Genomic DNA, 16862 nt, shown 5'->3' with positions numbered 1-16862 from the left:
GAACATTAACTCCTTTTGGTATTAAAAAATGAGGTATTTTTAATTTTATAATTAGTTGAGCACAGAAATTGCAAGAAACTAGGTAGGACATTTTAGGAATAGCTTACCAAGAGAACCACTTGATTTTTCATGTGCTCTAGAGCATAATTTCTCTTACTATTAGGCAAATAATATTACTGTACCAAATATCCAGAATTCCAGTACCATGTGTTGGGCCATGTGTCTTGATTTGTAATTTGGAAAATGTATCACTATAATTAGAGAAGCATATTAGGCTTGGCTGAAATTAAAATGTCTAACTAAAGATAGATGAATTGTAATTTTGTCAAGCTTATCTATACTTTTCAAAAATTCTCTAAAGGGAAGGCACAAATTCTGTTTTCTGAATGTCCCCTGGGATCTATAATCCCAGTGTTAAAATTTGAGAGCAGTCGTCTGATAGATAGTGATTAAATATGAGTGGCAGTAAATAGAATTTTTAAATCAGAAATTTAGATGTCAAAAATGTATGAGTTATTGCTGCTCAGCCCCAGGGTATGAGAGAGCCCAAATCAGATATAAATATAAACACACACACACACACACACACACACACACACACACTGAGAGTCCAGGGCATACTGGAGAAAGTACTAAAGAGCAAGTATTGGGAGATCTGAATTTCACCTATTTCTATCACATTCCGTTCTCTCATCTATTAAAAAGAGTTGGATTAAAAAATCTCTAACATCCTTTCAATTAAAAAAATTCCACATTTAAAACTCAGTGTCCTTAAAATAAATGATATAGTGTTTTTTTGTTTTTTTTTTCAAATATAGATTACAAATAAAAGGAAAACCAGATTCATAGCCTTCCAGCATGGCCAGTCACAGGTATTCAATTCACTTTATCCAAGTCTTGTACTTTAAAGGACCCCTCACATGGGTTATTACTATTTAATATTTACTTTGGAATTCCACAGGTTTATGGATATTAGGCCTCAGGCAGTATCAAAACCAACACATATTCCTCTTTCTGGGCAAGTGATAGTTACTGGAAGTCACAGCTGTTGCCTTTCACATCTTTGCATTCCACACAATTCCTAGAGCAGTGCCTTACACTAAAAGTAATGATTGTTTTGGTAAACGAATAAGTTCCAATATCATTGGAAATTACAGTTCTTGTAAGTGCCCTGAATGATTACCTCACTCACACATAGAAACACACATACAACCCACCTCGATTTCTGAGAGAGAGATATCCTAAACTTTCCTATTCTCATTCTGTTTCCTAATAAACTGAGACAGGATTACAGGGGAATCACCAGCACATGATGTGTATTTACTAAGGATCATTTCATTTCTAGGGAATCAACCATTGACCTATATTTGAAATTAAGCAATATCCAAATGCAATGTTGTTCTTATCATTATTGTTATTTATTTTAGACAGTCCTACAACATAAACCATAGCATGCACATTTAAAATATTGTTAATGAAGGATGATTGCAAACTAATCATTGAGTTATTAAAAACCAAGTAAACCAGTTCTTTCCTAAACATTTCTCAAAGGAAGGCACGTATGACTGAGTAAACCTCAATGTGTTTTCCTGTTGCTTCTCATATGGGATAGTAGAGCAGGGCCATATATTCTCCAATAGAGATAGAAACAGAGACTTTATAATTAAAAGATAACTAGATACATTAAACACCCCATTTATCTTTGGAACAGGCAATTCTACTGAAGCAACTTGGTCTGATAGGAGAATGTCTCCTTTTATCTTGCTTGCTCCCTATTGTCTTGATGAATAAAAATCTAAACCAAATCTTAAAATTTCTTTTCATTAGCCAAGGATGAAGATTTTGATCTCAGCCAGAGGTTACAGTTTCAGATTCTAGGAGTGATACAGTGTTCACAACATTCTAAGTACAAGGAACATTAAAGTCTCTGTGAGTTAATGTTATTAGAGTGCTTTAAATATATGAATTCTAGATTTCATCCATTGCACATTCTGTTAAGGAAAATAGAAAGGGCTCTATTGTAATGATACATAAATTTAAAGCATAAATTGCATCTGTTATTATGAAACTCTGCTTACTAAAATAGAATTACAGTATATATAAAAAATTATATTTTATAAAATACACACACAGTCCTGCAATACTGGAGATATGGATATATATATATGGAGAGAGAGACAGAGAGAACACATATAATAGAGAGATAGATATATAGAGATAGACATGGAGATATAGAGATATAGAGATAGATATATGCCAATTATAGCAGATACCGTTGCTGGCTCACCCATTTTCCAACTCCATCCCTTTCCCCTTGTCTTGGTGATTGAAGAGCCTGTGAGAGCTAAATGCATATTTTCCCCTGCTTTCATTGGTTAGAAGTGGCATTGTGATACTGTTCTGCCAATGAGACATAAACAGAAGTCAGCTGGGATGGTTTCTGAGCAAACTTTGCTTTTCTTATCATAGGAGCTTGCTCTGGGTACTCCTGCTGCATAACAAACTATCCAAAACTTAGTGGCATAAAACACCCATTTTACTATGCTCTTGGATCCTGTAGGCCAGGAATTCAGACAGGGCACACGCAGATGGATGGCTTATCTTTGCTCTACAATGTCTGGAGCTTTAGCTGGGAAAACTCAACACTTAAGAATCATCTGGAGCAGGTTTGTCTAGTAGAACTTTCTCCAATGATGAAAACATACTATATCTGTGCTGTCCAATATGATAGCCACTAGCTGTATATGGCTATTGAGCATTTGACATTTGGCCAGTGTGACTGAGGAACTGAAGTGTTTATTTTATTGAGTTTTAATGAAATGTAAATTTAAATAACCACATGTGGCCAGCAGCTTGTGAATTGGACAGCGTGGATCTGGAGGCTTCTTCACTTACATGTTTAGTATCTGGGCTAGGATGAACCAAAGGCTGGGTTCAGTTGGTACTGTCAGTTGGAGCATATACACATGACCTCTGAACTCTCCCTTGGCTTGGCCTTCTCTCAGCGCGGCATCTGATTCTGAGAGGAAGCGTCCCAAGGAGTTTCTGGAAAGAGAACATTCTAAGAGACCCACATCTGTCCTTTTATGACCCAGTTTCACAAGTTACAAAGCACCACTTTCACCAAACTCTACTGGTCAAAGTAATCATAAGCCTGCGTAGATTCAAGAGGAAAGCGCCTAGACCCCCACCTCTCAAAGGAGGAATGTCAAGGAATTTGGGATCATTTTTTAAAATTGCCACTGGAACACTTCCATTTTTTTCGTGCCTTAACATGGATCTGTTGGCAGGAGCTGCAGCAGCCATCTTATAACCATAAAGAGAACGCAAGATAATCACAGAGATAAGGGGTCTGACCAAAAGCAGTAACTGTCTAGGTCTAGCCTACTTTCTAAACCACAGGAAGTGCTCCATGACTTACAGCTAAACATAATTGCAGCAGAAACACCAATTTGCATCTTTTAAGGGAAACTGAACTTGATGCTTAAGAAAACAAAATAAGTTTTTTCTAGTCCAAAATATCAGGGCTTCTTTCTCATTATAAAACCTGGAAATGCTCCTTGTACAAAATTTGGAAAACAGAAATAAAGAAGAAAATAGCAACATCTTTAATCTCCCCACACAGTGATGACCATTGTAAGCATCTGCTCCTTTTCTTTCTGAATGAGTTTCTACTGTAGTTGCTGTTTTGTATCCCCCAGTCCACTTACCGTGTTTCCCCGAAAATAAGACCTAGCTGGACAATCAGCTCTAATGTGTCTTTAGGAGCAAAAATTAATATAAGATCCGGTATTATACTATATTATATTATATTATATTATATTATATTATATTATATTATATTATATTATACCGGGTCTTATGTTATAGTAAAATAAGACTGGGTATTATATTATGTTATATTACATTATATTATAGACCTGGTCTTATAGTAAAATAAGATTATTTTAGTAAATAAAATATATTTTATTTACTAAAGTAAATGTAGTAAATATTTTTAGTAAAATATTTAGTAAAATAAGTAAAATAAGACCAGGTCTTATATTAATTTTTGCTCCAAAAGACGCATTAGAACTGATTGTCTGGCTAGGTCTTATTTTCGGGGAAACACGGTAGCATCACATGGTCCCTCTTTTCCCTGACACTATGCATTATCATAAGCATCATTTTTAATGACTGCATTCTATGATTTAGGTTAATTTATCTAGTCTTTGCTTAGCATGTAGGCTGTTGAGAAGTTTTCTGTATTAAAAACAATTATATTTAACAAATATTTTTACATGTAAGTCTTTAACTACATCTCTGATTATTTCCTTGGGATAGTTCTAGAAGTGAATTTACCAACTCAAAGAGAAGGGATATTTTTTTAAAAGTTCTTAATGCTCATATGTAATGACAATCCAGTTCACAGTAAGATTGTACTATTTTACACTCCCAGTGTATAATAATGTCTGTCTCACTACATCCTAGCCAGCATTAGCCACAAAGAATTTTTCCTATTCTTCACTAATTTGATAAGTAAAATTTTAGACATCTCTTTGTTGTTTTAATTTGCATTTCTTTCATTATATGTAGGATGAACATGTCTTCACACATTCATCAGCTCCTTGAATTTACTTTCAATGAATTTTCTGTCCACACCTTTTCTCCACATTCCTGTAAGAGGTCTTAGGGTTTTTCTCGTCAATTTGTGTGAGCATCTTGCCGTTTGTGTACCAACCATGTGGATGGACATGACTCTGATCTTAAATTTCACTCTAGAATGTGCTCAAATATATATATATATATAGATATAGATAGATATAGATATATATACAAATATACAAATATATATCTATATCTATCTGTCTGTCTGTCTGTCTGTCTATCTATATTTGCCCAAACATTTTAAACATGTGATTTTGATGCCTAAAACCTTGATTTCTGATCTATTTAACTTTTATCGATGAATTCTTACAAAAATAAAAAGGCAAAACAAAACAGTTCTAATGATCTTAACTCAGTCCTCTTTCTCCTTGATCTTCCTGCCACATTTCACAGTTTGCTGGTAACTACTTGAAACTTTGTCTTTCGACTTTGCATGTTCTTGCATTGACATAGGATATGCCCAATGTGGCTCCCACTTCCTAGCTATGTCAGCTGTAGTTGAGCATAGAACAATTATAAACTTGATATTAGAGGCTTTGTGTTTCAGTCCTGCTGTGCCAGATATTAGCTGGGCATGGCTGCGTTGAGTCTCAGGCCTCATGTTATAATAACCCTCTGAGCTGTGTGAGAATCAAGTGAGGCAAGGCCTGTGAAAATGCTTTGTGAACTGTAAAACCTACATAAATGTTGATGTTTTCTTCCTTCCTACCCCCCCTCCTTTCCTTCTTTACGTCTTAGATCTAATGGACATTTCATTCAGCTCAAATAAGAAAATATGTGAAATGGCTTTTAAACTATAAACAAGTATTGTTAACACTCTCTTCTCTCATTTGCAGTGTCCCCGACTCTGTCACTCCTACTTTCAAAATGTCTCAGAATCTCACACCCTGGTGTTTTAGATTGTTATTTAATTCTTAGGTTACCTAACTTCCCATGTATTTATGACCTGTCTTCTATGTTTGATTGATTCCAAGCTTTTTCCGGGCAGGGACCATGTTTTACACTTTTGTCTATTTTTGCACGTGAGCTCTTTAGAGCCTTGCAGTCAATCAATATTGACTGAATGATGACTTTGCTCTGTAGTTGCCTAACCCAATAAAAGAACACAGAAATTTGAGAAAGGGTCAGTGGTTCAGAGTGGCTGGTGCATAGGCTCAGAAGGTGAGGCTCTAGAAGGGAGGCTGGGTAGGCAGAAGTCAGATGACTGAGAGCCTTGGGTTGGAAAACTAGGAATTTTGTTTTTAATGGATGGGAAAATGTTGAGTGATTTTTCAGCAGGGAAATGAATTGGAATTCTTTTTGGAACATGTTTTATTTAGCTCTGAACCCCAGAGACGAGTACAGTGCTTAGCACACAGGACTTGCCCTGTTGTTGTGTGTTCAATTGCTTTTATCACTCCACAGAGTGTTCTTCATTTGTGTGGTTATTCCTAAGATGAAACACTTTGGTGTTTTTGTTTTTTGTTTTTTTTTAGGGTAGAAAGAGACTTTGCCTGTAAACCAGTACTTCTACCCACCTTGGAAAAAAAAAAGTAAACAATTCTTGGCAGGGTGTAAGCCAGAAGCTTTGGTTTCTGGAGAACCTAAAAACTTTCTGCAGAAAATTCTACTGGGGCTCCAGGAAGATTGGTTTCTCCTACTTCTACCTTTTCTACCTGTGCCGGGTATTTGTTGTTACCTTAGACAATATCCATTCCCCTTTCCTGCAGCAACAGTCCTGATTTTCGTTTGAGCATCCGTCTCCCTCCCGTCATCCACCCATGTGCTTCCTTTGGGACCCAACATCTAGGTCGAAGACAACAACAATGTGGCATTCCTCTGGCCACCGTGATGGGTTCAGAGACAGTCACCGACCTAATTAAGCCCAGCAGAGCCAATAACTCTCAATTCTGGGACTTCTGTTTGCGATATTGGGGATTAGGACTCTTACCTATGAAATATGAACCTGGAAGCATCCAGTATTGAGCCTCTTGGGGCCATCTTAGTAGCATGGGGAAAGAGCCTGTTGGAGAATGCAGCTACCCCAGACAAAACACGGGGGGAAACCTGGAGCCCCTGCATCACCTCTAACCTGGACTTTTCAGATACAGGATATCTAAGTATGGTTCCCCAAAAGAGCAGAGCCTGAGCAAAGGGCTCTGTGCTACCACTATAATAGGAAGTGAAATCCCAGGGGGCCCGGAGTGAGGGACAAAGGCAATAAAACAGCAAAGGAGGGAGAACCAATCCAATTTTGCATACCGAGATGGCTGCTGCAAAGTTTGATCCCACGGGCCAGTCCTCTAAGAAGTACATACACTGCATCACAGGACAGTCCATCTGAGAAAAGAAAGAGCAAAGAATTTGTCAACTGGTTCCCATCTCATATGACTGGTCCTTTGAGTCATATCATAAGATGTTAACTCTCCCACACTTGCAGGTTTGGGATATTGGAAGCCAAGTAGGATCCTGCACCTCGGTGTCAACTGGGATGTCCCAAGGCAGGAGGCAAGAGACACAGCGTGAGGCGAGGAGCCGAATAATTGTGCCCACGTGAAGTTAGTTGGAGCTTGTGCAGATCTGGTCACAGCAGTGGCAGCTGGAAAAAGAGAATCTGAGGCCAAGAGAACCTGAAGTAGTGCCTAACAGGTATCAGATACTCATGAGCTAATAATAAGTTCCTTTTTGGCTCAAGTCAGTTGGGGTGAGGTTTCTACATGGGCAATCTTGTGTCTGCAACCTCCACAACCCGACTCCCTGGACTGAGGGCAGCACTCACTGTCTGGGCCATTCATTTTGGCATGAAAGTGTGTGCTGCCTTTTTCATTGAACTATACTGCATTGGTGTTATGTCCAGTCTCTCCAAGAGATTTGCATTGCCATGAGAGCAGGGCAGTAGCTTCTGTGCTGTTCACAGAATGCTTAATAAATACAGTTGTCCCTCAGTATCCACGGGGGATTGGTTACAGCACCCCCTTCAAATACCAAAATTCCTGGATGCTCAAGTCCCTTATATAATACAATATAGTATTTGCTATCCTCCCTTATAGTTTAAACCATCTCTAGGTTACTTTCAATACTTAGTACAATGTAAATGCTATGTAAATAGTTATACTGTATTGTTTAGGGAATAATGACAAGGAAAACAAGTCTGTAAAGTGTTCCATACAGACACAACCATCTGTAGTCCTAACTACATAGTAAATGTCAGCAACAACGTAACATTTTTTTTCAAATATTTTTGATCTGCGGTTGGTTGAATCTGGGAAGAGGGAATCTGCTCATATGGAGTGCTGACTGTATTTCACCGAACTGACTTTCCAGATTTCATAAAATTCAGCATTCTGCTATTGGATCATTTGCATCCCAGTGTGCTTTTCCCCAATAAATGATGTTTTTTTTAACTCTCAAATTTTATTGTTTGAGCAGTACTTTCACAATAAATCACCAGATGATTTCACATGCTCAGTGGCATTTGAATACTAAAGTTACATCGTGGTTCTATTCTCAATATGGTTAATATGAAAAATGTTAAATGATATGTAGAATAGTTCCAGAAGATTCAATGTTGACCAAAATAGGAGCTCCAGAAGTTAAGAATGGAGAAAACAACAACAACAACAATAAAAAAAAAAAAACAGAAGGAAATAATTGAACTGTAGGAAAAATATTGATATATTAATTCAATAAAAAGTAAAGATTTGGATAATAAACTTGACTTACTAGATATCTGTGTTTTTGTAGGACTTTCCAAGGACAGACACTCTTTTCAAATATCCATGTAATAGTTTAAAATTGCCTGTGTAATATATCACAAAGAAAATTTCCATGAATTCCCCAAAGCAGAAACCTTATGATCCAAACTGTCCATAGAATAGTAACACTAAAAATTAACAACAAATATAGCAAAAAATCTATTCACTTGCAATTTTAAAGCACTTTTTGAAATAGCTCTTATGTTATTTCAAAACTGAAATGTCACGCAATTTGTGTCATATAAATAGGAAATCAACACTAAAAGATTTCTTTAGAGTAACGACAATATGAACACTGTACAAATATACCAAATTCTCATAGAATGCAGATAAAGTGATAATTGGAGGAATATTTATTACCTCAAACACATTTACTGGGAAATAAGAAAAACTGAAACTAAGTTATCTAAGCATTCAACTCAGGAGTCTAGAAAAAGAGAAGTAAAACAGACCTAAGTAAAGTAGAAAGTAAGAATTAGTAAAGATAAAACTGAAATAGATGAAATGAGAAACATGAGCTATCTAAAATCAAAAGCTGATGATTGGCCAATAAAATAGATAAAATTTTTAGAAGTCTGATTAAGGAAAAAAGACTCAAGTTGATAATTTTAGAAATAAGAAGAGAAGATGATTATAGAAACACAGGTTATTAAAGAATCAAAAGAATATGATGTATGGCTGGATTAAATTTACAATCTCATGGAAAACAGAAATTATCTCAAATAACTTAAGAAATAATATCAAACCTAAATTGACAACTAACAATGGAAAAAATTAGTTTAAGATCTACCCACAGAAAAGAATTGAGGCCAGGGTGTTTTTATGGTAAGATTTTATAGACTCATTCCATGAAGCTGGTATAATGCTGATACCAAGTGGACAAGCACAGAAAAACACCAAAAACAAAAACAAAAAAACAAAACAAAACAAAAACTAAAGGCTAAATTTGCTTATAAACATAGATTTTTTAAAATCCTAACTGAAATATTAGCAAATCGAATCACTGTATTAAAAGTAATGCAAGGATGTTCAACATTAGAATATTTGTTCATGGAATTCACCACTTTAGTACACCAAAGAGGGAGAAAATTATTTGAATTGATCTCCCTCCTCCTGCAATAACAAAAGCATTTGGTAAAATGCTTTTCATGATTGAAAAAAAAACAACCCTTCTTTTAAATGAAGTAAAGAAGGAAACATCCTTAACTTGACAAAGTCTCCATCAGAAACCTATAGCAAGTGTTATACTTAATGGTGAACTATTAGAAGCATTTTCTTTAAAACAGGATTGAGATAATCTGAGCCGATACCATTGTTATTATTAAACAAGCCTGGAATACATAGTCATTGTAATAAGATGAGAAAAGGAAATAGGAGCTATATGTCAACACAAGAAGAGACAAAATGGCTTTAATAGATTATATAATTATTTATACATAACATCCAAGACCAACCCCTTAAAAATGATGGTGGCTTATGAAAGAGTTTAACAAGGTGGTAAATTAGAAGATAAACATACCCAAAAAATCAATAGCTTTCTTATATACAGCAATAATAAATTAGGAAATATAATAAAAATATAATTTACATTAATAATAAAAACTATTAGGCACTTAGGAACAAATTATTTAAAAATATATACAGGACTTATGAAGAAAACTATAAAACTGTATTGAAGGACATACAAATATTGAATATGTGGAAATAGCTTAAATTCCTTGATGAAAAGACTCAATATTAAAACGATATTAATTCTCCTCCAAATTAATCCCTACTGACATTCCAGCAGGACTTTTTATGGATATGCTGATTCTAAAATTCATCTGGAAAAGTAAATATACATGAACAGCCAAGAACATTTTGAAACAGAAGAATAATGAGAGGAATAGTTCCTTGTATATATCAAGACACATAACAAAGACATCAAAGATATAATAATAATAAATGTGGTATTAAGGTAGGAATAACAAAGTGGGTGAGGAAACAGAACAGAGTCCTGAAGTGTTTCCTGAATAAACAGGAACTTGGCTAATAATAATGACAGCAATTACAATTTTGGGGGGAAAATGGTGTTGGAACAACTAGCTATCAATGTTAAGGAGAAGTTATATTACAACATACACAAAAATTCCAGGTGGCTTAAAGATCAAAACATTTCTGAAGCGTATAAATCAATAAGAGATTAAAATAAAAACATATTTTTTTAACCTTGAGTTGGGTTAGGCCTTTCTAAACAAGGCCCCAATTCTAAAAGCCATGAAGAAAAGATTAACAGATAGGCTACAGATAAATAGATTTATCTGTTAATAAACAGATTAAAAATAAACATTGAAATCTGTGGTATAATTAAAGAAACCATAAACAACATTAAAAAACACATGGCCAACTGAGAGAAATTATTTGCCATTTAGGCAAAGAACAAAAGATTGATATTCATAATATATAAGGAACTGTTACATAAACCAACAACTGAAAGACATATAAACCCAATGGAAATTGACCGACAGTAAAAAGGAATCAGTTCACTGAAGAGAAAAAAAACAACTTATCAATAAACACATAAAATGACATTCAATCTCACTAATAACATGGGAAACAAAAATAAAAACAATGAGATATTTTATTTTGTCCACTGGTTTGATAGAACTTACCAAAAATTGCTGATGGTTGGTGTTGACAAAAGAGTTGGGGGCGGAGCTCTCTAACAGGACTTCAAATTGGTCGGGTATGGGGGTAGGAAGGAAAATTGATGCCATTTTGTAGTGAGAGCAAGAATGCCCACATGTGTACAGAAAGCTATATCTTTAAAGATACTTACACTAAAGTTACTTCACAGTTTAGAATTGCAAAGGAAATGGTAGCAATGTAAATATCCATCGATAAAGGATAGGTGAAAGCTGTTGATGAGATAGATTCGTACTAATGGGGAAAATAATCTATACCAGGCGTTGTTCTCCGTGCTTTACATCTATTTAGTTCTCACAGAAACCCTATGAGGAACATACCATAATTGGTGTTATTCCACAGAAGAGGAAACTGAGGCACAGTGGGCTAAATCATTCATCTAAGATCACACAGCTGGTAAGTGGCAGAGCTGGGATTTGAACACCAGTAACCTGTCTCCATAGCCTGTGACCTGACCATGACCCTAAATCATGCTTTCATATGACTATGATATACCAGGAAGATAAGCAAACCCCAGAAAAATATCGAATAATCTCATCTTTATTAAAAGTTGAAAACATGTTTTGATGTATAGGAAAAGATGATTACATTTGGTGAGGGATAGCTTTGGGGGTTGGATGAAGGGGCACTTCATTTTGACTCCATTCTTTATATATTGCTTGAATTTTTCACAGCGAGCAGCTACTTTGCAATTAAAAATCATACATTAAATATACTTCAATATTTATTATGTAATGTGTATGTAATTTTTATATTTAAATTGTCCTTCTATTTGGGGCTTACTTCTTTGTTTGTACAGTGTTTGTTTCCAGAAGCTTCCTTTATAGTTCATACTATTATCTTGCAATAATGAGAACAGAATGCTCACGGCCCTCCTAGCTACCTACGAGTACATTCCAGAGTATTAATTTATCACTTTGGAAGAGACCTGATTTTTGTACATTTTGAAATACCTATTAGAGGAATTCTGTAAATGGTCTGGCCAAAATGGCTTTAATTCAACACCTAACAGACTCCCTAATAGAAAGTTTGCCCTTTTGTTCCCAGCATCTGGATTTCCCTTTCACAAGCTCTTTGTAAGATGTAAGATGCTATGCTAAGTGCAGGAGGTTGTAAGACTGAGTAAGCCCCAGGCTAGTGGGAGCGACAGACACTTCCCAAGCCAGAAACAGGGGAGCCATGTTTGGACACCCCCTTTTGCTCACCTCTTCCCTATTTCCAACCTGCCACTGAGCCCATCAGTCTGACCTGCTACGGGTTGATCTAGTCCATCCACCACTGTCCAGGCCATGGGGGTGTCTTCCCTGGACCTCTGCACCAGTCTCCTGCTTGCTCTCCTGCCTTCACTCTTGCCCCAATTGTTAATCCATTCTCCACCCCAAAGCTGAGAGATGAATCTTTATAAAATGCAAATCAGGTATGTTCCCATCCCGTTGCCCTATCAGGGTAAACCCATCAGCATCTCCCATTTCTCTTAGGTGGAAGCCCAAAACCCTCATTGCCCATCTATATGGTCCTCAAAGGACCTGGTCCCGGCCTGCCCACCCAGCCACAGCCAGAGCTTGCACAACCTTCCTGCGCCCTCTTTTACGTCCTCAAACATGCCAGGTTCCGTCCCACTTTGCCTGGGGCCTCTCACCCCAAACCCTGACCTTATCAATCTCTACTACCTTTCAGCTATTATTTCACTTCTTCAGGGGAAGTTGTCCAGACCCTCACTATTAGAGCAACGCCCCTGCCCTTTACCTCTAGAACTCCTATGTATTAATTAACTCAATAGCTATCTGAAAGGTCCATACAGGTAGGAACTGTGTTTATTATGTTCCCTGCAGTGTCCTTGGAATCAAGCACGGAACCTGGCTCATACAGGTGCTCAATGAACACATGAATGAATGAATGAATGAATGAATGAATGAACAAGTGAATGAATGAGTGAGTGGTCCTGCTGTATACCAAACAGATTATGAGAAGGCAGCACTTGCTCTTGGGGCACAATGAGGCTGTCTACTTGTGAGGTAGGGAAAGCATCGCAGAGCAGAAGGAGGCCTGGAGGGTGGGTATCACTTTGCAGTCAGGGAGGGGAAAAGGACATTCCAGACTAAGAACCTACAGAAACCTAGTGTAGACCCCAGTGGTTGTCAGGTCAGAGAAGGGAGAGGCAGAGAGAGATAAGGCTGCAATTGTGGGTGAGCCCAGGTGGGAAGAGCTCTACATACCAAAAAAGGATTTGAATTTTATTCTGTAGGTAATGGGGGAATCTGGGAAGGTTGTTAGGCCATTTTTCTCTACTCTCTTTCTTTTTGCATCCCTCCTTCCCTGCTTTCCTTCCTTCTGGAGACAGGGAACAAAGAAAGTCTCTAAGCACCAGACAGTATGCATTTGGTTGGAAAGGAAGTAAGGAGGGATTTGGAAGGGACAAGGGCTCAATGGACCCCTTTTCCTGGCTTTATCCCCAGAAGTACAAAGCAGAGCTTGAGTAGTAGAAAGAGGGAGAGCTACTTCCCAGGGTCATCACTTTCACCCAAATAGATATCTGGGAGCCCTTGAAGCATCCAGGACCCTGAGCCCCAAGGGTGGAGGCTACCGGGAGGAGTTGAGGGGGTAGGTGTCCTTCAGTGAGAATGACAAGTTGATGCAGCTGCTGGCAAGTGTCTGGGGGAGGGTCCTTGAAGATATGCTGCCTGCCAATGTTTCTTTTGCACTGTTGGTTTTGCCTTAGGACATTTGAGGGGTTGAGAGCCACGACTGCAGGGTTTCTGCTCTGGCGCACAGATTCCACCTCGCCCAAAGCCAAGCAAAGTCGCCTCTCTCCGAACAAGGTTGGAAAGTAAGGTAGCTCAAGGTAACACCATGGTCTGAGGTTTTGCAGCCTCACCTTGAAGTCACCAGTTGTCCCAGGTGAGGGCACTAACTTCTGCCTGGGGCGGGTTGGGAGAGACAAGTGCCTGTGGGTCCAGATCTGCAGCAGTTTCCTTGGGCTCAGATCCCCTCTCTCCTGGCTCCTCTGCAGACATTTCAACCCTTTCATAATTTCAAAACCATGGCACCCATTAGCTTCTATGTTCCCAACCCTGCTCTTTGGGCTTGAATTTACACCTCAACAGCAGTCATCGAATGCCTGCTCTGTGCAAAGCTTCGTGCTAGGCTCTCAGTCATGGAGCTGAGTAATTCATGGTCCCTGCTCTCAAGAGGTTTACAGTCTAGTGATAAAAGGATACAAACAGAAACTTCCAGAACAATGTAAAGACCTCAGAAGAGGTCAAACTCTAGTGGGATCTAACTGACTTTTTACTATCTTTATGTAACCGCCATATATAAGCACATGACCTAGACACATGACCCAACATTTTGTCATCTTTCAAATCCCCATTTATTTTTTCCCTCCAGTACTATGTTGGGGTTTGGGAATTGTTTTGTTCATCTACAAAGAAGCTTAGATGTGCCTCAGAGTCTCCTCAAAATTTCCTCTGCATTATCAATCCGTTTAGGCTCTGTGAATCAGGCCTGCCCCGTCCGCTCCTCACCTGGGGAAGGCAGACCTTTAACAGGTGAGCTGGGAGCTGCTGAACAAAGCAGCCAAGATGTGGCTTCTGAAGGGCAGGCAGGAGGGTCCCTGGCCATAAATATGTTCTTAATCCCTGCAATCCCACTCTTAGAACTTGATTCCTTTGAACGCCGGGGAGGAATAGCACCTTAAATAAATCCTGACCACTTATCAGCTCTAGTAAGGCTTTGTTTATAGCAGGGAAGGGCAGCCAGCTCTCCAGGACCTGCCGTACGTATTCTCTGGATTTTAAGGTTTCAGTTCATTGTTGCTGTGTAACAAACCACAATGATTTACCGTTTCTCACTATGCTGCAGGTTGGCTATGTGGGCAGCTGGTCTCATCCGTAATCACTCACCTGGCTATTGTCCTCTGACTTGGGCTGAAGGGTCCAAAATGGCCTCATTCCCATGCCTGGCAGTTGGTGCTGGTGGTCAATTCTCCAAGCAGCCTCTCATCCTCTAGCAGATTCACTGAACTTCATCAAGGAATGGTGGTCTCCAGGTTATGAGACGGTCATGGGAGAAGCTAGAAGACCCCTGTAGACCTAAACTCAGGGATTTGTACAGAGTTATTTCTGCCACATTCTACTTGTCAAAAAAAAAAAAAAAAAAAGTCATGGGGAAAAAAAAGGTCATGAGGCCAGTCTAGATTGAAGGAGATGGCAAAATAGACTCAACTTCTGTCGATAGGCGAAGTGTAACATCGCACTGCAATGGGGTGTGGCTACAAGAAGCTGTGATTCATTGGGGCCATTACCTAACAATCTCCCACGGAGGTCTAAGAGATACAAGAGTGTTTGCTTCAGGACAGCAGGGTAAAGGAGCTGTAAGTCCCTCTTTTCTACCAGCAGCTATTTCCATGATCTTGCCCAGGGTTCTGTTATCTTTTGCCAGAAAGTGCGTAGCCTACAAATCCAGTTTGCTTGAGCCCACAGAGCCTACTGAACTACACGGTGCCGTTTGGCTGACCGTCTTGAGTTGTTAAGTCATGTCCTTCACCAGGCCCAGTGATGTGCTGGTCAACTGGATGAGAGGGAGGGTGGCCCTGATTTGTAGCATGTGCCAGTTTCTGTGGTAAAAAATACTTCTACCGTGGACAATTTCAAGCTACCAGTGTGACACCACTGAACGAGAAGTTGGGAATACAGATGCATAATTGAATCTAGGCCCTGTACAAGCTGGCTCCACACCTTTTCTTTATCTCTGGAATTTTTCTAGAAAAAGTGAATACATAGTTAAAAACAAAACAAAACATCAAGCGAAACCTTTCTTGGTGCCAAAAGGATAAAATGCATTAAGAAGATAAGAGTCTTGCCTGGGAAGGCAGGGAATTCCATAGCTATTAGGCAGACTGTGGTGACCGTGGAAACTAGGTGGGATCTAACACGCCCAGTGATATCTTTGTGTGGGCCTAGACAATATCTGGAAGGATGCTCGCCTTAAACAATAGTGGTTATGTCTGGGGGTGACAGTGGGTAGAGGTAAGGGACCTGTTCTGATATTTCTGTACCATCTTTTCTACCGGGAACATTCATTTGATTTATAATTAAATAATTGAAGCTAAATAAGGGCATACAGAATCATTGAACTTTGAAGACTATCTGACTCAGGGAAACATAATCCCAGATAAGTCAGGGAATTTGCCCTGGTCAGGGATACAGCCAAGCCTAGGACCCAGGTCTCCTGACTTCTGATTCAGTATTCCTTCCTGTGACCTTGAGGCTGCCCCACCTCCACACAGCTACAAATCGGGAAGAAAGTGATAATTCTACCACAAAAAGCCTGTGGTCATTTGGAGAGACTTACCCTGGGAGACTGGGCACAGATCAGGAGGCAGGCTCCTGGGCAGAGCTTCCAGGCTTGGCAGGCCACCAAAGGACAACAGCACAGAGCCCGTTGGGGACGAACCCCATGGCTCCCACATGAAGTCTGACCCCCTGCTTGTGCCATTTAGCAGTGAAGAAAAGCAAATTATGAAAGAAAGTTCCTCCCACCCAACCTGTTTCTGGACTCTCTTCTTGACAATGTCATTTCTGGTACTAAGTTGGTTGATTGGAAAAAATAAAAAAATTTTTTTTTTTTTTTTTTTTTGAGAGTTTAGTGTTTCTTTGATTTGTTTTCCCTTTTTTGGGCCCTGTTGCTTAAACAACCTTCGGGCTTCAACAAAGTAAGTACAAGGCCAATCAAATGCAGTACGAAAGCAAGCATCAATAAATTAATGAAAATAACACACAAAGGGCACCTTTATCT

This window comes from Rhinolophus sinicus, linkage group LG15, assembly GCF_036562045.2.
Source record: "Rhinolophus sinicus isolate RSC01 linkage group LG15, ASM3656204v1, whole genome shotgun sequence".
Taxonomy (NCBI): Eukaryota; Metazoa; Chordata; class Mammalia; order Chiroptera; family Rhinolophidae; genus Rhinolophus; species Rhinolophus sinicus.
The sequence above is the reverse complement of the archived record's forward strand: the minus strand, read 5'-3'. Positions refer to the sequence as shown.